At 39.0% G+C, this 26348-nt stretch overlaps 1 protein-coding gene across 9 annotated transcripts in view; it reads right to left on the minus strand.

Annotated features, from left to right (window-relative positions):
* Positions 1–26348, minus strand: part of LOC122564877 (disabled homolog 2-interacting protein-like) — a 684630-nt gene that overhangs the window by 485269 nt on the left and 173013 nt on the right. Inside the window, exon 1 of one of the 9 annotated variants that reach the window (XM_043720277.1) lies at positions 8350–8416. The exons of the other annotated variants lie outside the window; for them this stretch is intronic. The gene's annotated coding sequence lies outside the window, so the exon portion shown is untranslated. Of the gene's footprint in view, positions 1–8349; positions 8417–26348 lie in introns of those variants that run through there. 9 annotated transcript variants of the gene reach the window in all.

The following is a 26348-nucleotide window of genomic DNA, read 5'->3' on the forward strand; positions in this document are numbered from 1 at the left end:
ACACAATGACCTCCAGAATTCCTTAGCCTCAACTTCAATGTGAGCTGCTTGTATTCTTACTTAACTCTGGATCTGTTTTCTGAACCTCGCTTAGCAAAAGCAGGTTAAATACTTCTTGTGTATCTCCACAACTTTAAAAACAGTTTTGACTACTCTAGTGTCAGCTTGTAGTATTACTTTGATGTCTGACTTTGTTTAAAGTTAAAAGTCACACAACACCAGGTTATAGTCCAACAGGTAAAACTGGAAGCACACTGTTGGACAAGAACCTGGTGTTGTGTGATATTTAACTTTGCACACCCCAGTCCAACACCGGCATCTCCAAATCATGACTTTGTTTAGCCATTGCCCTGGTGACTACACACAAACAGAAAAACACCTGGTAACTATTCTGTCTGTTTAACTTTATTCTGATTTTCTGAGATTTTGGGTGAAGCTGTAACTGTTACTCCAGCTAAATCACTAGGATAAATCAATTCCATCCACGGGTATTTCTTATATTTTTGACTGCAACTGTTATAGACAAGAAGTCACATTCAAATTTTACTTTACAGAACAGAACTGGGGTATACTCTTCATGTTATCAGTTTATTAGCACTTTGCTTTTCATTGGACCCTCTAAAGAGAAAATAAAATTTTTCTGCAGCAAAGAAGTTTGAGTTGTTCCTGTGTTCATTAATATAGTTACATGATTAGATATATATTTGAAAAAAAGGAGTTACCTTCCCTTTTCATAAAATCCCTATTCATTTCACCTACACTCAGCAGATTTTACCTCTGAAGTTATTGAGCTGTATTTTGCTTATCTTTTTTTCCTTTCTCCATCCATATTTTCCATATCTTGGTGTGTCCATCTATTTGTGAAAAGGAAATTTTTGGAAGGGATAAAGTTAAGCTGTACAGTTACATTAGCAATTCATATTTCATAATTGTCATTTATTACAGACAATTTGTCCATAAAAAAAGGTATTTTCTTGTTGAGTATAGAAACCTGGCAGATGTTGTCTCGTAACCCAAGATTGTCAGTCAGGTAAAGTGGGGACTATGGATAGTTTAGTTACATCTTGTAATGTCTCTGGGAATATTGATTTATGAGACACAACCTCAATGAATTACAAAAGCCCGGCATTTATCCTTTTAGTCTTCACCATTTTCATCAACTCCACTTGCAATTGTACTAGTTCCAAAATATCCTGACAAAGAACCGCCTAACTTTGTCATCACTTACTTGGGATACTGCGTCAATATCAAGTCCCACAATTCTGAGTAGCAACAAATGTGAAAATTTAATAAAATTACCAAACTGCCCAATTTACCAAGCTGCCAGATTCAAGTTAAACGAAATACACACCAGATTTCTGATATGAACAAGAAAATAACTAATTTATTCCAATCAAGTTGATTTTCTTCACTAATGGAAACCAAAAGAAAAAAATGAATTGCCAATTCATTACCACGCCACTTAACCCTTACCTCTTAAATTACCATATTCACAAATAAACAGACACACAAAGAAAGGCAGAAAAAAATGCAAATGTCGGGGGGGGGGGGAAGAAAAAAGTCAAAGCAAAGGGTGGCGCTCATAAGCAAGACAAGATGAGGGCATGGGAAGTCAGGGTGAGAAGAGCCAGTGCTGACAGCAACATAAGAGGGAGCAAGACATACACTTTGTAGAGCGAGTGAGATGCACAAACTGGACAGCAACAGTGCACACGCACTAGCAGTAAGAGCACACACTCGAGACAGCATGAAATGTAAAACTACCAGGGATCCCGCAAGCATATCCCTTCTCTTCACTAATTATTGGTCTCAAGAATCTAAAGGATATACTGGTCAGTGGGCACCTCTCTCACAGTAGCTTGTATCCTATAAAACTTCTGACTAGTGAGGGCCAGATGGGTACGAAGTTGGAATGCAACCTGCTGAACTCTATATGCTCCCTATCCAACCTGGAAATGTCCTATTACCTGATGTCTCATTATTCATTTCCTGCAAAGCACTGCACTGGCAACAGAAATGATGCCAAAACTAAAGCAAATTCAAAGAAGAAAAAATATTCACTCCATCTGTTCCCAAGTCACAGAACACTTCGAGTATACGAGACCTACTAATATTATACTATTATGATTGATAGAAAGATGGAGGTTCTGCCAAACCAGAAAAAGTGCAATAAGATTGTAGTGATTGGAACAAGGTCAGCCAGGTAAATCTCATCGAATATGAGTTCCCGGAGTGGGGTTGTTAACCTGGTCCAATCAGGAAGTCCTGGCTGACAGAAGATACAAACATGAGTGTCAGACTGAACACTTTGAGAGCTGGCTCTAAGGGAGCTGCATCATTGTCAAGGCCTTACCATGTGTAAATAAAGGGTGACTTGGGGATGGGATACTGGCCTTTGTGGAGATATTTCAAAGAGTATTTTAAAGAAAGGTAAAATATTGTTCATTAGGATAGAAAGTGATTATTTTCTACATAAAAGTGTAGAAATCCCCAGAACCTGATCAGGTATATCCTGGAACTCTGTGGAAAGCGAGGGAAGTGATTGTTGGACCTCTTGCTGAGATATTTGTATCATCAATAGTTGCCGGTAAGGTGCCAGTTGGCTAACATAGTACCATTATTTAAGAAAGGTGGCAAGGACAAGCCAGGGAACCATAGATCAGTGAGCCTGACGTCGATGGTGGGCAAGTTGTTGGAGGGAATCCTGTGGGACAGGATGTACATGTATTTGGAAAGGCAAGGACTGATTAGGGATAGTCAACATGGCTTTGTGCGTGGGAAATCATGTCTCACAAACTTGATTGAGTTTTTTGAAGAAGTAACAAAGAGGATTGATGAGGGCAGAGCAGTGGACGTGATCTACAAGGACTTCAGTAAGACATTCAACAAGGTTCCCCATGGAAGACTGGTTAGCCAGGTTAGAACTAGCCATTTGGATACAGAACTGGCTCGAAGGTAGAAGACAGAAGGTGGTAGTAGAAGGTTGTTTTTCAGACTGGAGACCTGTGACCAGTGGTGTGCCACAAGGATCAGAGCTGGGTCACTACTTTTTGTTATTTATATAAATGATTTGAATGTGAACTTAAGAGGTATAGTTAGTAAGTTTGCTGATGACACCAAAATTGGAAGTGTAGTGGACAGCGAAGAAGGTTACCTCAGATTACAACAGGATCTTTATCAGATGGGCCAATGGGCTGAGAAGTGGCAGATGGAGTATAATTTAGATAAAAGTGAGGTGCTGCATTTTGGGAAAACAAATCTTAGCAGGATTTATACACTTAATGGTAAGGTCCTATAGAGTGCTACTGAACAAAGAGACCTTGGAGTGCAGGCTCATAGCTCCTTGAAAGTAGAGTCACTTTCAAGGATAGGATAGGATAGTGAAGGCAGCATTTGGTATGCTTTTCTTTATTGGTCAGTATTGAGTATAGGAGTTGGGAGGTCATGTTGTGGCTATATTGGATGTTGGTTAAGCCAGTTTTGGAATATTGCGTGCCATTCTGGTCTCCTTCCTATCAGAAAGATGTTGTGAAACTTGAAAAGGTTCAGAAAAGATTTACAAGGATGTTGCCAGGGTTAATGGATTTGAGCTATAGGGAGAGGTTGAATAGGCTGGGGCTGTTTTTCCTGGAGGATCAGAGGCTGAGGGGTGACCTTATAGAGGCTTAAAAAATTATGAGGGGCATGGATTGGTAAAGAGACAAGGTCTTTTCCTTGGGGTGGGGGAGTCCAGAACTAGACGGCAGAGGTTTAGGGTGAGAAGGGAAATGTATAAAAGAGACCTATGGGGCAAGCTTTTCATGCAGAGGGTGGTGCACGTATGGAATGAGCTGCCAGAGGAAGTAGTGGAGGCTGGTACAATTGCAACATTTGAAAGGCATCTGGATGGGTGTATGAATAGGAAGGGTTTGGAGGGATATGGGCCGGGTGCTAGCAAGTGGGATTAGATTAGGTTGGGATATCTGGTCGGCATTAACAAGTTGGACCTGTTTCCATCCTGTACATCTCTATGACTCTAAGTAACATTATTCAATTTTAGACAAACACAAAATGAGCTATAAACCAATTTGGAAAATGCTATGCTTTCAAATCTATCATTTCAAGTTTTGAAATAGATGATTGACTCATCAAGACCTTAAAGAGAGCGTGGCAATGAATGCATTACGTAACCAAGCAAAGAACTAACCAAATAACCAATGACCAAGATGTTGCTTTTCTAAAAGGTCCCCTGTTCAAAGAAAAATTCCTTGCATAGATATGAACTGGAAGTGCACTTCAATCAAAAAGCAAAACACAAGGAACATTTGTGGAAAGAATATATCCTAAATATTTCTAGTTAGGGTAGCTTTTCTTAAGTTAGCTTGAAGGCTAGATGTTTTTATTTATTTATTTATTCATTCACAGGACAAGGGCATCACTGGCTAGATCAGCATTTATTGCCAATCGCTAATTACCCAGGAGGCAGTTAAGAGTCAACCACATTGCTGTGGGTCTGCAGTCACAGAAAGGCCAGATCAGGTGAGAACAGCAGTTTCCTTCCCTAAAAGACATTAGGGAACCAGATGGGTTTTTCCTCACAATTTGTTTTTGATTATTGAAATTAAATTCCACCATTTGCCTTGGTGGGATTTGAACCTGGGTCCCTCGAACATTACTGGGATCTCTGGATCAATAGGTTAGTGATAATACCACTAGGCCAGTGTGAAATGACACCAATGGTGTTGGTTCAATTTATGTACCAACTGTAGTAGTTAATGAAAATCTTTCTCTTTCCTTTGTCTACAAGTGATTGGAGTGATGGCTCTCAAACTATAAAACCACTTGTTTCTCTATAACAGTAATGTTGCCTCGCATGCCTCATGGATTATGGTTAACTACTTAAATATTAACATAAAATATCAAAGAAATTTGTAAGTACTGAACAAGTTAACCCAATCAGATGATGTTCCAGATTTCCAGAGTTTCAATCTTTTCTTTCTTAAATATATCTGAATGGTAAATCAGATAAGTCCCCCCAGTCATCTTAAAATAACTCGAATCACTAGCCAAGGATAGCATTTTTTTTTAAACCTAAACCTAACCCTAACCTTTTCTACAGCTCCAGTCCATTAGCTTCCATTTACTTGTTCACAGCCTACCATAAAGTCCATCAGTGAAATTCTACAGTAGGCTGATTTTCAAAAACAGGAACAACACAGGAACAGAACTAGGTCACTCAGCCCCTTCAGACTGAATCATCAATCAATTACATCATATCCGACCTGCACCTTAACTATATGCCTTTTCTATATATCCCTGATTAACCTAAGCAAATAACTGTTCTGAACTTTTTAATTGATTTAGTCTGAACAGCTAGTTAACAGACACTGATCCAGATTTCCATTACACTCTATGAAAAGAAGGCTTCCTGACCACCCCAAACAGCTCAGCTCTAATTTTTGGATCAAAGCTGTTCCTCCGACCAGAGGAGTGGAGATTATTTATTTAATACATAGTCAGTAATCTTCTGATAAGGATTACAAAACACATGATACATCTACAAAAATGGTCAGGTGTGCATATGTAACCTTCATCTACACAACAAACAATTAACTAATGCCTGGTAATTCTCAAGTATAACTATGTTCCATAATCACATCCAGCACATAAAAGAAAACATCTCATACTGTTTGACTTATCACACGCAAAACACTTGTAAAAGCATAGGTCCTCAGCTTGGTCCCAAATGCCATTCCCTTTAATTTTCAAATTAGGTCCCCTGACTCTAGGCTCCCAGCTAGGGGAAACAGTTTACTTTCACTTACAAAATATTTTAAAGGAAGAAATAGGGTAAGTTTCAATGAAATCACCTCACATTCTTCAAGACTCTCGACAATACATGCTTCGTTCACCCAATCTCTCCTCACAGAACAGATCTGTCAACCCAAGAACAGGTCTAGCTAGAACTTCAGTATTTGCTACATTCTCTTCAAGGCAACATAGCTTTCCTGAAATAAGACGACCAAAATTATACTCCAGGTGCGGTCTAACCAAGCTCCTAAACAACCAAAGCAAGACTTCAGTACTCCTGTATAGGTAGTTTTCAATAACGCGATGTTCGTGTTCTTGTGCAACCCCACATTATAGAAAAATCATGCTTTAGAAACAACGCTTAAAGTGTTGGTGATGCAATCGTGTTACAGCCAACACGTTTTAAAAGTTTGTGCTTTAGAAACTGTCCCTAATCGTCAATCGCATTATAGCAGAACGATCTGTATTCAAATAATTTGCTGCATCTACACATTAGCACTGTTGACAAGGACACCTGAGTTTCTTTGCACATTTACACTTTTCATTCTCTCACCGTTAAGAAAAAGATCTGTTTCTCTTACCAAAGTGGACAATCTTACGTTTTTCCACATTATATTCCATCTGCCATGTTCTTACCTATTGACTAAGCCTGTCCAAATCTTCCTGAAAACATTTTACATCCTCCCCACAACATATATCCCTGCTTAACTTTACATCATCGACAAATCTGGAAATATTGCATTTGGTTCCCATATCCAAATCAATGGATTCCAAGTACTGTTGCGTGCAGTACTGCCATCACAAAAATAACCCATTTATTCCTGCACTGTTTTCTGTCTGTTAGCTATGCTTAATCCATGTCAATACAATACCATAAATACCATTTCCTAACCAACCTCCTTTATGGAGCCATATCAAAAAGCCTTCTGAAAATCCATATACACGAGATCCAGAAGATCCCAATTGATGGTATTGCATCACAAGAACAATCCCTTTCAGGAACCCAGGTTGACAGACCAATTTTGTTTTGCATTTAATGAAGTTATGTCTCTGAAATATACACATGCAATACAGCAGACTTTGCTTTAATGATAAAACAGAAATTTATGAACAAAAGAAATGAAAATAAAATAGTATAAGCCAATCATTCACTTACATTTATAATGCAAATGCAAAATGTTTAAAACACACAGTAAAAGTATACTCCCATTAATACCAAAACACTCCTTTACAACTTGGAAAAAAAAAGCTTTTGTATAGAATATAAACAGTATTTGTACACTAGTCAAAACGTGTGCACACAGTTTCCAAAACACCATTTGGACAATACTCAGAGTCCCTGTACCTAACACCTTGGTTAACTTAAATCACTTGCAACTGAAACTTTTAGATTGGAACTGCAGATGGCTTCATCTTGGAGCACCTCAATGTACTTAGTTTTAAGGAATCTCTTCAGGGTTTTATATCAACAATTCTGGTCTGAGAATAACACTAACTCCTCATTCCGTGGTATCCTAGTTCACTATATATCCTTCCCCTCTCAGGTGTATGAGTCTATATAGCCATTTTATTCAGACAATTTCACAGAATTGCTCCAAACTTAAAGTAAAAACTGGAACCAACTGCTCCCCCCACCCCCTTGCTGCTACCCTAAATAGGCCATGGGTGTTTCCCTTATGCTTAAAAAGAAAGAATTGCTGAAATCTCTAATAAATCTCAAAGCCTCATTGTTTTGCCGTTCAGCAAGGTAAACAATCTGGAATAAACAAAACTCATCTATTCTAAAGCCAGGCCTCAAAATTGTTTTTAAAAGAAATCATGGCTACACAAATACTTCCAAGTTAATTATTAATTTCAGACACATAGAAACTTACCATTATTAATCCAAGAAATATAAACTTACAATAAGTACTTAGATACATAAATTCCACAGTTTACACTGGATTTAATTCTACTTGCCTTTTACTAATGCTCCTTCCTGAAATCTAAGTAGCTGCCTCTTCATTAATATCATTGAGTCTTCTGTTTTAAACTATTTAGACTCATGCCCTAATAGCTTCTCAACAATCAATAAACTTACAGATTTCCTGTAACATCACTCTTGAATTTTTTCACATTTGACAGCGTATACAAAATGAAGCCATTCTCTGCTCTTTGAAGACTTGTTCCCTTCTCTCTTAGTGCTGTGTTCAGAATGAAGCTACTCCCCATTCTCTGAATTCCTTTTTAAACTTGCTGCCTCTTTTCTCAGTGCTGTGTTCACAATCTATAATATGCACTTGCGATGCCAAGGCATACAAGGCTTTGGGCCAAGTGCTGATAAATAGAATAGTTAAGTGCTTTTTTTTTCTGACTGCCATGGACATGATGCATGACCCTATGACACTGGTCAACTGACCAACTCTCAACCCTTACCCCCCCAGAAGGGCAAGGGGAGCAGATGTATGCAAATACCACCACTTCAAGTTCCCCTTCAAGTCACACACCATCCTCACCTGGAAATATATCATCATTTCTTTACTGTCACTGGAAAACAAAAAAAAGGAAGTCCCTTCCTACCAGAACTTTGGGCATTCCTACACCCCCAAGAACTGTAGCGGTAGAAGGCAGCTCACAGTCACTTTGTCCAGGGAAACTAGGGATGAGCATCGATGTGAGCCTAGCGAGCGATGCCAAAATTCCCTTAAATTTAAAAAAAAAATTTATGTAAACTATTAATTTGAAACAATGTACAAATACCCATTGACTTCTTTCAAGGAATGTAGAAATGTTATTTATCATAAATTTGTTTCATATTCAAAGACTGAAATAAGGTCCAATCTGAAATGATGCTGATTTTCATAGGGAGAAAAATATGCCTGTACAAATTTAGAAGAAATTCCAGTAACTAAAATACTAAGTAGAAATGTTCTGCTAGCTAGAAATTACTGCTAAAAGTAATTGTCAAGTTGTAGGGCATTGGGCCACATCTTGAATAGTAATCTAAAATACAGAAACCAAAAATATTGAAGTCTCGGAAAAAACCCAACAACATAACTAGATTTTGTTTAAAAATATCTATCATCATGTTTAAATCTCATTGTAGACAGGATGATTTTCACATACAATTGATATTGGTTACTTGCTATAAACATTCAACAAGATTTGTCAATTTAAGAAATTAGATCAAACTTAAAGATAACTTGGACTGTACTTATAGCAGAAACAAAATCAGAAACTGCTAGAAAAACTCAGCGCATCTGACAGCATCTATGGAGAGAAAGCTGAGTTAATTCAGAAATCATGAGTTCTTAAGAAGGGTCACTGGACCTGAAATGTCAACTCTGCTCTCTCTCCATAGATTCTTCTAGACCTAGTGGGTTTTTCCAGCAATTTCCGATTTTGTTTCAGATTTCCACATCTACAGTTATTTGGTTTTCTGTATTTATACCATTTTGTCACATCCTTAAAGACGTTCCATCATATACTGTCATGGCATCACAGAAAAAATACCTTGGCTTTTCACCCTATCCATGCCCGTCATGTTTTAATAAACTTCTGCACCCTCTCAAGTTTAACAGCATCTTTCCTATTTCTAAAGACATCAGTATTATTGCCAAATATGCATTTTTCAGAATTACTATGTACTGTAACATCAAGTCTATGTACAATCCTTTAAGCGTTGTAATATACACAAGTTGACAAGAAAGTGCACATTTCATTCTTATTCAATTTGTATTATAAAGCAACACCCAATGCTTTGGTGTAGAAGTCATCACTCTTTCATCAACGTGAAGTTCATTATGAATCCCTGAAAAAAAACCAATGAACTAAAATGATAAACCAGGAAGCAATTATAAATCCGCACCCTAATCTCAAAGTTCACTTGATCATAAACCATGAATTTGTATTCTTAGAATGATGTCATCTGAACCATGAAGTAGATTACTACCTTGTAGTTCACTCAACTATTCATTGCTCTATATTTAACTTAACTTCAGTAAGAGTGGTATTTAGCAGTAAAATGTCTCACCAACTCAAAACATATTAAATCTTTTACAGCAGCTTCAATATATATACCTATGAAAGTTAAATTACTTTTCTGGAGTAATTAAGAAAACCTGTTTATCAATATTACAACAATGATATTTGAAATTGTTCCCATAATAACATTAACTTGAATAGTTATGAATATCACTTAGACCCACTTTAATTTCTGTCTTAAAATACACATTTAGCCATTTCTTACTATTTCATCTGAATTATGCAGTAAACAGCAATCAGATTACAAAGGGACAGCAAATTCCAACAATTCAAACTATGGTGACAACGTCACCTGTGGCTGTTAACTTTGTGTCACATGATTCAAACTGCCAATGACAGGGCTTATTTCAGTGTGTTAATCTGAAATTCTAAATTGAGTTTTAACAGCTCTAGGACAACAAAATTTGAGGTGGCAGGAATAAGGAATGCCTGGTTAAATGGTACATCTGAACGTAAGTCCAATGTGCTAATCCAATGTTTCCCGAAGTGATTAGACAACAGGATTGAGAGCACTTACAGTAGAAACAAGGCAGCAATAAAACTGTTTGGTAGCCAACTGACTGCTATTTTAAGGTACTTTTCAAGTTATACTGGTGCACAAGGGATCCGTGGAGCTGCAGCAGCATCAATGTGTTTATGACCCGTTGATGGCAAGCTTGAAGATCATATGTTTACATTTTTTAAAAACACTTGGATGTATCGTCATGAACATTTACAGGAGGATACAGATTTCTTTAACAGCAAAACACAAGTTTATTACACAACTGAAAAAAAACCTTAAACATATACATAAGACAGTTTGGATGATCTTAACAACAGCAAAATAAAATTTCAGTGAGTTTCACAAAACATCATTTTATCGATGCTCAAATCCAGAAAAAAATTCACCCTAAGGGATGAATCTTACTTTTTTTGACTAAGTCAGAGCTGTGTTAGGTTTTCTTTTAAAAAGAGAATGTTTGCAATTTTTGAGAAGATTTGTAGCTCAGGTTGTGGTTCAGTTGTACGTTTGCTCACTGGGCTAGAAGATTTGTTCTCAGACGTTTCGCCAGCAACTTCATCAGAGAGCCTCTTCGAAGCACTGGTGTTCTGCCCCGATTTCTGTTCGTGTGTCTCTGTTGTGGTTGGTGATATCACTTCCAGTTCTTTTTCTGAGAGGTTGGTAAATGGGGTCCAGATCAATGTGTTTGTTGATGGAGTTCCAGTTTGAATGCCAGGCCTCTAGGAATTCCCTAGGAGAAAGTGAGGACTGCAGATGCTGGAGATCAGAATCAGAGCGTGGTGCTAGAAAAGCACAGCAGATCAGGCAGCATCCAAGCAGCAGGAGAATCGATGTTTCAGGCATAAGTGCTTCATCAGGGTTCCTCTAGGAATTCCCGTGCATGCCTTTGTTTAGCCTGTCCCACGATGGATGTATTGTCCCAGTCAAACTGGTGTCCCTCATTGTCTGGATACTAGCAATAGTTGGTAGTGTCCTTTGGTGGCTAGTTGCTGCTCGTATATCCTGGTGGATAATAACTTGCCAGTTTGTCCGATGTAATGATTGTTGCTGTACTTGCAGTCTATTTTGTATATGACGTTAATTCTCCTGATTGTTGGTACAGGGTACTTTAGATTCATCAAAAGCTGTTTTAGTGTTTCAAGACAAAGAAAAAACTTGCTCTACAAGACAAAACTTGACAATCTCACACACAGCAATAACACAGATAATTCAGAAGCTTGGATAAAAAACCTGTCGGACTGACCACGCTCAGACACAGAAAAAGCTGGCCTAGTATGAGAGATGAACTTCAACCACAAGGACACAGACAAAAATGACTTCCTAGCAGCACAGGAATCTACCCTGAAACACAACGGACTTACTAAAGAAACGTAGCAAGCTATCAGACAGACAGTAGCACCAACACTAAGGAGAAAGGAGGAAACACCCTCAACACACAGGAAAGGAAAGCCCTGAAAGGACTTAGGAAAGACAGAAATATTGTAATCCTATTGGCAAACAAAGGGCACAAGACAGTCATTCCAAACAGAACACAATACATTGAAAAAACAAACACACTACTTGCAGATACCGACACCTGCCAACAGATGATAATGACCCAACTCCACAGCTAGAAAACCATATTACAGCATCATGCAAGAAACTCCACAAGACAGGTGAAATTAACAAGACAGACCTCCAAACAATGAAACCTGGAGGATCCAACACACCCAGTTTCTACAGATTACCAAAGGTACACAAACCATGCCCCCCCCCCCCTCAGACCTATAGTCTCACTTCCCGGCACACTGACATACAGAGTAGCAAAGGAACTCCACCGTAAACTGAAATACCTAGTAGAAGACTCATGCCACTCCACCCAGGAATTCCTGAACACCATCAAAGACACCAAGATAGAGGACAACAAGGTCATAGTTTCCTTTGATGTGACGGCTTTATTCACATCAATAAACATCACCCTGGCCAAAGAAACACTGGCCGCACTACTAGATGAATCAAGGACACAAACACCAGACAGCACCACATCCATCAGCAAGGACACCATTTTCAAACTAGTAGACCTGCACCTCACAACCCACTTCACCTTCAATGACAAGACCTATCAATGGGACACCCATGAGATCACCAATATCAGGATTCTTGGGAGAAGCAGTTACGCAGAAGTTGGAACAAACAGCTCCACACTCCCCATACCCCCGCCACGATCCAATCCAAGCTTTGAGTCTGCTATGTAGATGACACCTTTGTCATTACAAAACACAACAAATTAGAAGAAACCCACAAAAACAAACAACATGCTTACTGGTATAAAGTTCGCCAAAAAGAGAGCAGCAGCAGACTCCCCTTCCTAGATTTCACAGTAGAACGAAAAGCCAACTGACAGCTACAGACCAGCATCGACAGGAAAACACACACACAGACCAGACATTCAACTACGGGAAAAGTCATCCCAACACCACACAAACGGAGCTGCATCAGGACATTATTTAAACAAGCCACAACACACTGCAACACCCAGGAACTATGAGAAGCCGAAGAAAAACACCTATACAATGTATTCAAGAACAACGGGTACCTGATAAGCACAGCCCGCTGATTCTTACACAACAAGCCTAAAGAAGACACAACACACCCAGAGACTCTAGCCACACTACCACACATTAAAGTCATCTCAGAGATGATGACCAGACTACTCTGGCCCCTTGGCATCATTGTAGCCCACAAACCTATCAAAACACAAACCGGTCTTGATGAATCTAAAGGATCCTGTACCAACAACCAGTAGACGAACGTCATATTCAAAATACATTGGACAGACTGGCAGGAAACTAGCCACCAAAAGACACCACCAGTTCAACTTGGACAATACATCTATCCTGGGATAGGCTAAACAAAGACACACAAAGGAATTTCTAGAGGCTTGGCATTCAAACTGGAACTCCATCAATAAACATCAATCTGGAACCCATTTAGCAATCTCTCAGAAAAAGAACCGGAAGTGATCATCACCTACCACAACAAACCAAGACACATAAGTAGAAAGAGAGACAGAACACCAGCACTTCACCAGAGGCTCACTGATTATGTTACCTAGCATGGTGACGAAACATCTGAGAACAAATCTTCCAGCTCAGTGAGCAAACTTACAACCTGAAAAAGAGGATTTCGTCAACATAAGGCCTAGTGAGTTATTTTGTCATATCTTACCAAAATCACCTCATTAACTACCTACCCTACTCCGAGAAAGTCCACAATGTCAAAGTCTAGCTCCATCTTACCATGGACCTTTCCCAGAGCAGCTCATCACTCAGAAGATGTCCTAGAGTAGACCAGGATCCCCAACATCTGCACCAACCTTTAAAGCCCATGGTGCATGCAGACAAACATTGTCAGTTGAGAGCTGCAATGCATACTTCCTGACATTTTCACCAGATACAGGAAACAGGAAAATCAGTGCCCCGCCTTGCGGGCAGAATCTTGCAGGTCCTGCTAGATAAGAGTGGTGCAGAGAAAGAACTTCATCCTCCCCTAGGACAAGCAGTGGATATTACAACACTTCACCATGCCAGCCTGGTCCAGGGTTGCCACTTGGATTAAAGCAATCTCAGTCGTTTGAAGGGATGCACAGAAATGTAAGAAGAAGGCTAACTAACTTCTCCATTCCGCCAGCAAAAGTGTCACTTTTTTTTCTGATATCTGACTCTCACTGCTACTCTACTCACTTCTCACAGAGTCTCATGCTTTAACATGCTCACTGTAGCTCACAACATCTTCCCTCACTGTCACACATTCCAACTCTCAAAAACACTAGCCCTGCACCCTCCAAACTTCCTTTGGATACCTCCCAACTCCCAAAGTAATACATGTGCTACTCAATTTCATTTCCCTTACTATCTACATCTCTCTCATTCCAGGAGAGAAACAGCCCTCAGATGGAGAATAAGAGTTGTGATGGGTAGTGAGCTGCCCAACACATTCGGTTTCTCACCCCTTACATGGAGGGAACCCTAACTTTGACCACTCCAAGCAGGTGACTGATAATGTCCATGATCCTAAATGAAATCAATTTCCCTTTGACTTAAATGAAGCCAGCTGATAACAATGGCAAGCTTTCTTTATGCTAAATTCCAAGCGAAAGATAATTAATATGAACATAGCATCTCGGTTTAACAAGGGAGGGAAAGTACAGAAGGCAAGGCAATGCAAAGCAGGGATGCTGTGAGCAAACTATTCTCCCTTTTGAGCTGAACTCCCGATTCTTCTGAACTGAATTTAAAAACTAATCTATTAGTTTCATAATCTGCTGCAAACTCAAAAATTTAAAAACTTGATCTATTAATGCCATAGGGATAGAACAATAATTGTGGAAATGATAGGGGGGCCATTCAGCAAAGCTTATCCATGCTGACCTGAAGACACCCAAGATGCCCTTTCTAATCCAACCTTCCTGCATAAAGTCCATAGCCCTTCAGCTTACAGCTCTTTTAGGTGCAGATCCAGGTACTTTTTAAGAGTTTAGGGTCTCGGCCTCTACCACCAATGCAGGCAGTGATTTCCAGAAAACCACCATCCCTCTGCCAGACACTTGAATACACTCTCACACTTGCTTGGAATGGATGCATATAGGTCACAATTTCATAGACTTTCTTGGCTTAGTGAGTTTTGAGAAGATTTGTAGCTCAGGTTGACGTTTTGGATGTAGGTTTGCTCACTGAGCTGAAAGGCTCATTTCCAGATGTTTTGTTACCTTACTAGGTAACATCTTCAGTGGACCTCATGCGATGCAATGCTGAAAATTCTTGCTTTCTATTTATATGTTTGGGTTTCTTTGGGTTGGTGATGGCATTTCCTGTGGTGATGTTATTTCCTGTGGTGAAGTCACTTCCGGTTCCTTTCCTCAGGGGGTGATAGATGGGGTCTAACTTGATGTGTTTGTTATGATTCGGAGATGCCGGTGTTGGACTGGGGTGTACAAAGTTAAAAATCACACAACACCAGGTTATAGTCCAACAGGTTTAATTGGAAGCACACTAGCTTTCGGAGCGACGCTCCGAATCACCTGATGAAGGAGTGTCGCTCCGAAAGCTAGTGTGCTTCCAATTAAATCTGTTGGACTATAACCTGGTGTTGTGTGATTTTTAACGATGTGTTTGTTGATAGAGTTCCGGTTGGAATACCATGCTTCTAGCAATTCCCATGTGTGTCTTTGTTTAGCTTATCCTAGGATGGATGTATTGTCCCAGTCGAAGTAGTATCCCTTCCTCATCTGTATGTGAGGATACTAGTGAGAGAGGGTCGTGTCTTTTTGTGGCGAGTTGGTGTTCATGGGAATGTTCATGGGAATGTTCAAGGAAATGACATCACCAACCCAAAGAAACCCAAACATATAAATAGAAAGCAGGAGTTTTCAGCATTGCTTCGCATAAGGTCCACTGAAGATGTTATCTAGTAAGGTAACGAAATGTCTGGAAATGACCCTTTCAGCTCAGCCAACAAACCTATATCCAATTTCTGGGCTGTTTAAAAAAAAAAGACCCACATGCGCCTGCCTCTATTTTATAATCCAATAACCCATATGCGTCTGCCTCTAATTTTACAATCCAAATCCCAAAATAAAATGGTTCAGACATTCCAAAGGCCAGATAGTCATTGGTTAGAGACAAAAAAAACTGCAGATACTGTAATCCAAAACAGACAGGCAGGAAGCTGGAAGAACACAGCAGGCCAGGCAGCATCAAGAGGTGGAGAAGTCAACGATTCGGGCATAACTCTTCTTCAGAGCAGCACAGATTGGAGTTGTCCATCAAGATTCTACTGAATCCAATACACTGAAGCTGACACCTCCACTGAGCCCCTGACAACCACTCTCCATCCAGGACCTGATATACCCCAATCCAACCTCACACACTAGCCTAAACTCCCGAGACCTGACATTCTCTGTTGTCATCCTCCCCCAAACACTCTCGCTGACCTGGCATCCTACATATCTATCACTGACCTGGCACTCAACCCTCTTAACCAACTGCCACACCAACCCCAGACTTGCCTTATGTACTTACCCCTTCACAGTAACTATCATCGCATCTGACTGTGCTACTGGATCTCAGAACATAACACATTGACTGTTGCAAAAAAAAGGAGTGTGGCTCAACTTCCCTGAATATCCTGTATTCCCTGAATATCCTGTCTATGCTTATTTCAGTTACACTTCACATTTCTGAAGCAACTGGGATCAGAATTCCTAACAAGGAATGCAGAGCTCAGCAAAAAAGAAAGAAAAATGAATAAAGGGGCAATCTGATTGAGATGACCACTCCTCTGAGATAATATTATAACATCCATAAGGACTGAAGTGAAAACTGAAGCAAAAACTGAAGCAGTTTTTTCAATTAATAAACCTTTAGCAAAGAGAATTTAACTCATCATAAACTGAGTAACACTGCTAGATATTCTTAGAACTTGAAATATCTTAGATGATGTAATAAAATGATGCACACATTTAAATTCTCTTCTTCCTTAAAATGTGACTGCTACTTATTATACAATGCTGAAATTAAATTGTTGATAAAGTTCTGTCACTAAACAATTCCTGAAACCATCCCTCGTTTAAACAACTGCCAGCTACCCTGATTATCATGAGTAAATCAGCCAGCCCAACACCTGGAAGCAAGTAAACTGCTCACGTATGGGTTGAAAAGATTTTGAAAATGTTAACATCCAACCTACCACTAAACACTTTACTATAATGCAGTTAGAATTCAGCATAGTGACTGAGCATTTGGACAAGTATCATGATGTGTGAAGAGTAGATCATATTGAACAAATCTAGTTCAATTTTATAAAAGTGTCCAGTATTGTAGATCAGGAGTGTCAATATTGCTGTATATATGGAGATTTTGGAGGCATTTAATTATATTTATTAGAAAAACAGAGCACATACAATCAGAGGTGGCCTTGTGACATGGTTTAAGAATTATTGGGAGGTAGAAGGTAAAATAGGGACAAACTGAATGTTCTCCAATTATTAAGATCTAACATTTCCAGTAATTTAATATAAAATGTTGCCTTGACAAATGTGTTTCATTATATAGTATTTTTCTCAACCTCTGGGTGTCCCAAAGCTCAGCATGTCACAGTCATTCACAGGCTTTCACGGTGCTTTTGTAGTCACTGCTGTAATAGGAGAAATGTGACAACCAATTCACATACAACAGGCTTCAAAAGCAGTAAGGTGATAATGATCAGCTTTTTAAAGAAGTGATGTTGATGGAGTGATAAATATTTGCCAAGATGACAGGGTTAATTCCCTTGCTCTTTTTCAAAATCATGTCATGGAATCTTTGACCTTGTACATTCTGCACTCCACTGACAAACCTGTTTTTTTTTTACACAGTAAGTTACCACTGCTCATTGAGGTTGCACAGCTTGCTACTGCTCCTCTCCTTCCTACAACCAAATGGCCCGGGTCAACACTCATTGAGTCTTTTGATTTTCCAAAGCAGAATAATTTTTTTGCAGGAATCCAAACTTTGTGATGCTAATTTATGCAAATACTTGTAGTGTCCCATGAAATATTGCTTTAGATTGTAAATATGAAACCAATCCTACCATCGCATCTCAAAATGGATTTGGGGTTGTCATGTCATTACCAAAAGCAAATTTTAATAAGTCCCCCACCTTACTAAATCAAAAACTGTGATTTTTACTCTCTCACCCTGCTTAGCAGAAATGTTATTCTTAATTGGAACAGTAGTGAAGTGCTATAATCATTTGCAGCGTTCCCATTTCAAAATGAAAAACAAAGACAATCAACTGGTGCCAGCCTTGCATTTAGCAGTCCAATTAACAGAAGCCTTAGAAGTCACAAATGCCTAGTAGTAGTTATTTCCAGATACAAGTTCTATGCACTACTATAGAGCTTTGCACAATTTTGCTAAAAGCAATATGAAAGAAACCTTGCTCTACTGGAAGTCATCTTGGACTGTTTTGTGTTCGAACAGCATATGATTTGAATCATAGAATCCTTATGGTGTGGAAACGGGCCATTTGGCCCGTTGAATCCATATCAGCCCTCCGAACAGCATCCACTCAGACCCATCCCCCTACCTTATCCCTGTAACTCTTTATTTCCCATGGCTAACCACTTAGCCTGCACATCCCTGGGCACTAGGGGGCAATTTAGCATGGCCAATCCACCTAACCTGCCATCTTTGGACTGTGGGAGGAAACCAGAACACCTGGACGAAACCCACGTAAACATGGAGAAAGTGTGCAAACTCCACACAGATTTGATAGATGAAACTAATTTTATCAGAATTCTTTGAGTACCTTCAAAAGGAGTTTTCTGATTTCAATTAAAGATAAATGGGATTCCTTATATAAACTATCAGTTTTAAATGAGGGAAACCATTAGTATTGATAACAGGAGAAAATAATATTTTTATGAATGCAATCATGTAAGGTATTTGCAAGCAAACTCTCATTGATGTCCAAGACCTTTTGATGTCCAAAACAAAGCCTCAAACCATAAAGTAAAATTAAGTAGTAATTGTCAAAATAAACCTTTCATAACAGAGGAAACAAAACAGCAACAACCTGGTAATCTTCCATATCATGTAATCAAAATACACACCATTTGGCACTAATATTTTCCTTTTCTGGAACACCTGTCAAAGTATAGAAGCGTAGATCCCATCTTTAAAAGAAAATAGGCTAAATTTTGTAATTTAACACCTGTGATTCTAATTTTACCCATACAGATTATGTCAGGGTCTCATTAACCTTAAAATTAAGGAGGCACCTTATCCGATAACAGAGCATTTCAGAAGATGCATGCTCAGGTGATAGATGGCAATTTAAAAGAATGAATTGAACAGCATTACAATAGTGAACAGAGTGGTCAAACGAAACTGGATGATGATGATGGGTATCTTTTAAAACATATACATGACTTAGACAACCACATACAGTCTACAGTATCTCAGTTTGCCAATTACATAACAAATTAAACCAAAGATTTGGTTAAAAGGTAGCAATGATAAATAGAGCTTTAACATCTACTTCTTTGACTTCACAGTTGTATAAAAGAATGTGTATTACCTATAATAATGTGCTTAAGGTCCCCCAAAGAGTCTAAGAAGACTGAAACACATGGGATAGTAGGTAATTTATTGGCATCAATTAATATTGGTTAACAGACAGAAAACAGAGAGTAGCAATAAATAGGATATTTTCACACTGGCAGGCTGTGACACGTGGGGTACTGCAAAGATCAGTACTAGGGCCTCGCTGTTCACAATATATACCAATGCCTTAGGCACAGGGTCCAAATGCAAGATTTCCAAATTTGCTGTCGATATAAAGCTAAGTTGAAATGTGAGTTGTGAGGTAGATTTGGGTAGGCTTAGTGAATGAGCAATAACAGGGCAGATCAATTATGATGTGGACAAATGTTAGGCCATCCACTTCAGTAGGAGAATCAGATGCACAGTGTATTTCTTAAATGGTAAGAGATTGGGAAGTGTAAACATACAAAAGGACCTAGGTGTCCATGTCAATAATTCACTGAAGGCTAATATGCAGTTGCAGTGAGCTATTAGGAAAGGTAATGGAATGTTAGCCTTTATCACAAGAAGATTTGATTATAAGTGTATTGAGGTCATACTTTTATTGTATTGGAGCGTGATTAGACTGCACCCAGAGTAGTGCGTGCATTTTGGTCTCCTCAAAGGAAAGAAATTATTGCCATAGATGAAGCGCAACAAAGGTTCACCACACTTAGTATTATAGAACTTCAATATTGCTTAAAGAGATGATGCTGAAGTTTTTCCTTACGCATTCTTCAGAAAATGCTAGATTGCCAAATTTCAAAATGATCACAAAAGGTAATGCTACAGGAGAAATCTCTGCTGACTGGTTGACATGTTGACTAAATTGGCCATGGTATTATCATGGAGAAAGCAATAGAAAGCTATCAGCTCACCAAGCTCCTCGCAATTCAACAAAGGAGAAAGGCTTGAACATGTCCCATTTGTCTGTGGGGAATGAGATCTCTTCAAATAAACATGTCACTATTAACAAGTATACATATGAACTAGAGTGATCACCTTAAATTATATTTTCGTATTGATGTTAGCACAACCAGAATTGTTCAGCAAGTGCTGCTTAATCATGAGATCACTTCCAAAGTCGAACTTTCATTTTGCATTTGGAAGCTGAGAATAGTTGAATATAGTCTGTATTCTGCTTGTTACAAATAACCAATTTGATATTTGACTCAACAAATCAGTGGGATATGCAGCCCAACTACCTGAAAAAACACAGGTATCAAAAATTCATTTGCTGAAATTCACCTTTGAATTGAAGCAGTCAAATATATTCCCTTTCTTTGACATGCTAATTGAGAAACCTGCTAATGGGTTCTCTGCTGTTGTGTACCGCAAGCCTATCTTCATCATACCAGTCAATACAGATATTAGGATTCATGTAGCTACACAGCTTTAACATTGATCTTATAAGAAATCTGTTCAAAAGGGCCTTGGCCATTTGCACACCTTGCAAGCTTGACATAAATATGATTTGGAGCTTGCCTTCATGATAACATCGATCCGGTTGAAGTCATCATCTGCTGCGAATTGTGCATACACTCAAATGGTCTGAAGACCGCCACTTGCACAGCTGAAAAGTGCCCAAACTATCTCAAATTATCTTGGAAAAGCAAACTCTCTCAAATATCATGACTCAGTAGATAAAGCGCAAGAAATCAAGTCTCACTATTCCTGGAATTGTTACCAAAAAGACAATTTGATTAATCATTGACTTGCCCAATTTTACGTGCCTGTCTAAATTCAGATTAAAAAATGAAGCTCACCAACTCTTGCCATAAAACAAGAAAATAACTATTTATTGTAATCAAACACTTCTTTCAAGCAATGGTAAAACTATAAAAGTTAAATTGCTAATTTATCAATGTTAAACTTAAATCGCTACCCCTTCTTAGAATTCCCATGTACATACAAACAAACAATGAGACGTGACAAGGTAGAGATTCGAAAGAGCACAACTGAGTGAGGGGGTCTTTTGACACACAATGATCAAGTGAACAGGCAAGAGGGGTTCAATAGAGCGCAAACCAATGGAAAGGGTTTGAGAGAGCGATGAAGCGAAAGGGGGTCAAGAGAGCACAAGAAAATACGGCATTTGACAGAGACAGCGAGGTGTGGTTCAAGAGTGAGCACAAGGGGAATTCGAGGGGGAGCGAGGGGGCGGTTCAAGATGGGGGAGTTCGAGAGACAGAACAAGGGCAAGTTTGAGAGAGAGTGAGAGAGAGAGAGTGTGAGTGGGTTAGTTAGAATGAGAGCAGGGGGAAATCGAGGGGTGGAAATCAAGGCGGGGTGGTCAAGAGAGAGCGAGAGGGCAAATCAAGAGAGCACAAGTGATGGGGCCACTCTAGAAAGAGACAGGGGATTCAAGAGTGAGCAAGGGGGGTTTCAAGCAGCAAGGGAAATTTAAGAGAGTGGGGGTTTCAAGAGAATGTGAGTGAGCAAGAATGCAAGTTCAAGTGAGTGAGAGAGGGGTGTTGAGCGAGTAAGAGCGCCATATGTTTTATTTTTACAGTGTGGATATTTCTGCTGTATTGACCACACACAAGACTGCAGCCACATGCCCAGGAACCAACCAAGTGATTGATAGCACAATGAGCTGTCCTGAGACCACAACAACTGATTCCAACTGAAATGCCAATCAACAGACTCTCTCAGGGCAAAACTGTTCTGAACACACAAAGGTGATGCCATTCTATCTAGAATTTTCCTAAAATGCTTGAATAAGGCCATACCATAGATATAACTCACAATTTATCCTAGCAACGTGTTCTTAAAATTGTTAACATCCTCTTACAGTTTACTTGGTTTAAAGCAGTATCATTTCCCATTTTAATGATCTTTATACAAGTTAAACAAGTTATTTCAAAGCACTACTATGCAGTGGCTTACAAGAGGAATATTTCCTGCAAGGAGGATGTTGCTATCAAGCCAAAAGATATCTCGTCTAACACAGAATTACCACATAAATTTCAGTGCCAATGTAATACCAGGCACATGGGCATATATCGTAGTATTGACTGATGAATCAAACAGCATGTTCTTTGGGTTGTTCATAATAGACAAAGTGCTGACTGCACTATACCAGTTCAACATTTGCAAAACGTAAGGCTAAATACCTACTATTAGATGATTTTATGATTGTTCATCAAATGCAGCCAATCTAGACAGCACAACAGCTACACTAACAACCAATTTAAAATAATCAGTCAAGTATTGCTGAAAAAAGCAAAGATAAGTCAGGCTATCAAAGCTTTTATGTTGCACACAATAATAATGCAAAATTTCAAAGGAAACAATATTTATGATTTAAGGGAATACTTTTGTCCAGCAAGTGAACTCTGATCAGTCAAAGCACTGTCATAGAAAATGCACAAGAGAATAATTGTCTCCATGCCAAAGATACAACACCTAGACATTATTTTCCCTTTTTGCAGAGCCTAAATTGCAGATAAATAACTCATGTAGCATGTGACATTCAGTGTCTGTGCAATGCAAGGTATGTAGACCATATGCCCTAGTGACTTCTATAAAATGATTCAGATAAAACAGTACATCCCTTAAATTGTTTGCAATAGGCAAAGGACAGACTAGCTTCACTAGTCTATGCTTGAAAAGTTCTGATCATAATGTCTAACATTAAAGATGCTTCCTCAATTGGACAGCATTTGCTAGATAATCTGGCATACACCAGGAATTATACTAACAACCAACCTAAAGTTCGTCAGTTGGGTTCACAATCATTTACACATAATGATTGTGTAATCTACATTTGTGGGGAATTTGTCTACTGCAGGAGAAAGGAATACGCCTAAGTATTACATTTTTTTATATTAAAAGGATCTGAGGGACAATACTGCCCTTATTTTCCATAGCAATGTCTTGAATTTTTGGGAAAAGCAGTTGCCATACCACACTGTGATACATCCGGATTGAATGCTTTCTATGGTGCATCTATATAAAAAAAATCTAATTGCCTTTATGGACATGCTGAATTTCTTTAGCCCCCAAGGAAATAGAAGCTTTCTTGACCGTAGTCTCCATGTGGATGGACCAGGATAGATTGTTGGTGATTGTCAACCCCAGGAACTTGATGCTCTCGACCATATTCACCTCAGCACCACTGACGCAAATCAGGGTATGCCCTCCACTCTACTTGCTGAAATCAATGATCAGCCATTTTACTCACATTGATGAACAGATTGTTATCTTTTCATCATGCTGCTAACCACTCAATATCCTTCCTATACTCTGCTTTGTTGTTGAGATCCGAGCTGCAACGGCGGTGTCATCAGCAAACTTGTAAATGGAGTTGGTGCAAACTTTGGCCACACGGTTGAGAGTATATAAGGAGTACAGGAAGAGGCAGAGTATCTGGTCTTGTGAGGCACAAATGTTGAGGATTATCACCTGTCTTTATTGACTGCTGTCTATAGGATAGAAAGTTGAGAGTCCAGTTACAGAGTGGGGAGCAAAGACCTAGGTCCCAGAGTTTGGAAAAGAATTTGTCTTGAATTGAAGGTGACGCTGTAGTCAATATGTAGGAGCCTGACATAAGTTTCCTTGTTGTCCAGATGTTCCAAGGATGAATGTAGGGCCAGGGAGATGGCATCTGCCATGGGCCCGTTGCACTGGTAGGGGAATTGCAAGGGATAAAGGCAATCTGGGAGGCTGACGTTGATGTGAGCCAATGACCAACCTCTCGAAGCATTTCATAATTACGGATGTCAGTCACCAGGCGGTGGTAATTCAGGCATGCTGAATGATTTGTCTTTGGTACTAAGATGATGGTGATCTTCTTAAAGCAAGTGAAGACGTCAGGTCGTCATAAAGAGGTTGAAGAAGTCTGCGAATACTCCCACTAGCTGGTCCGCTAAGGATCTGCGTGCACAGCTGGGGACTCTATCCAAGCCAGTCGCTTTCTGTGGGTTCACTCTCAAGGCGGCCAATCTAGCATCTGCGGTTGTGACCAAGGCTATGGGTGCATTGGAGGCTGTTGGGAAAGGTGACATCCTTTCACTGCCCTTCTGTTCAAAGCAAGCATAGAATGAATTGAGCTTATCAGGTAGGGGTGTACAGTGACTCTGCTCAACTTCATTTTGTAACCCATTGTGTTAAATAAGCCTTGCAACAAACAACAGGTGTCCATGTGGTTACTTTGGTGCTTCCTCTTAGCATCCCTGATGACCTTGCAAAGGTCATGCTTGGATTCCTGTATAGATCAGGGCTGCCCAACTTGAACACCTCAGATCTGGACTTCAGTACAGAGTAGATCTCCTGGTTTATCAATGGCTTCCGGTTTATGTATATATGTATTTATAATTCAATTTGGGGATTCAAGACAAATCTTAATGAAATCTGAAAATGAACTGTAGCAAAGTATCAAGTCATTTAAAATCAATGATTAGATGAATATGAATGTGTACTTGGTTCATAACATTACAAATTACAGGACGAGAAATTAGGTCATTCAGGCCATCGTGTCTGCTCCACCTCCCAATCGTGGCTGATAATTTTCTCATAACCATTCTCCCACTTTCTTCCAGTAGCCTTTGATCCCTTTGATACTCAGGAACCTATCTATCTCAGTCTTAAATATACTCAAGGATCTGGCCTTTACAGCCTTCTATGGCAATGGATTCCTAGTTCTGAAGTCAAATATGTAATGATACATATTGGAGCCACAATTATAACCTGAGAGATGTTGAATGCTGTTGTGTGACTTCTTTGTCCACCCAGTCCAACACTGGTACCTCCACATCATGGTAGCCAACATGAGTCACTGCCCTTAGGAGTATAAAAGAAAACTTAGGGAAATAGAGAAACTGGAAGTGAAAAGGGAATAAGAGTGAACAATTTCATGTTGTTTTCAATTTTCTGACAAGTACATTGAAACAAGATGCAGGATCGACACAATCCAAAGTACTACGGCTAGCTATTATATTATCTCTTGTACATTAGTTTAGATGGCAGGATAGGCTTTCTTTTTACCAGATTAAATTTAATACAAATGAAAATATATGGTTTCTCTTGCTGTCAGTCAGAGAATGCCAATTTATAAACACATATCTTCATTTGAATATGTCTTGATGGTTATTTTTCCTCAAAATTTCTTCACTGAAGGATTTGAATTTTATGAAACAGGCATGCAAATGATTAGTTATGCAAAGCAAATTATATTGTACAGCTTATATTGTACAGATTCTCAACATTCGAACCATTATATGAATGCTAATTTTAAATGATTTGCTTTAAATCACACAAGTATAAGTGTCATATATACATGGAACAACCATTGCCATTTTTTTGTTTCTCAGCAAATTAAAATGTCACAGTATCTAGGACCAGAAGGAAAGCACTACAGAATGGCAGGATGTAGGTCTATGTAGTCAATTCTCATTGAACACCCATGACATTTGGGTAGTCCTAAAGAGAGAAATCTAGAGATCACATGAACACCTGTCACCCTTTCACATCTTCCAGTATTACAGAGGCCTCACATTCTGCTTTCCATCTTTAAGAACAGAGAATAATGAAAATAAATTGCAACATAAATTTACAATCATGTACGTCTGATTTTCAATTTGCTTCAGTTTTTGAATATTAAGCACTTAGAAATATTTTAGAAATGAGTTTTGTATTTCCAGCTGAGAGGGTGTCCAAATCAGCCACAAGTGCAGATAATAATGATTTCAAAACAATTAAAACTATGCTGCCCTAGAAAGCTCACTTTGTTTATACATAACATTGAAACCAAGGCTTATTCATATTCATAACTTTAAGCCATTAAATATCTGCCTGCCCATGGTCTAGTAATTCGGCATATTTATCCAATAAACAGCTAAACTGCACAATTCAGGAAGGTTCGAGTTGAATTGCAGTTGATTCATTATCATTGGCCTCAGTGATTCATAATTAGTTTTGGCAGAGGA

The sequence above is a fragment of the Chiloscyllium plagiosum genome, chromosome 30 (assembly GCF_004010195.1).
Source record: "Chiloscyllium plagiosum isolate BGI_BamShark_2017 chromosome 30, ASM401019v2, whole genome shotgun sequence".
In the NCBI taxonomy this organism is placed as follows: domain Eukaryota; kingdom Metazoa; phylum Chordata; class Chondrichthyes; order Orectolobiformes; family Hemiscylliidae; genus Chiloscyllium; species Chiloscyllium plagiosum.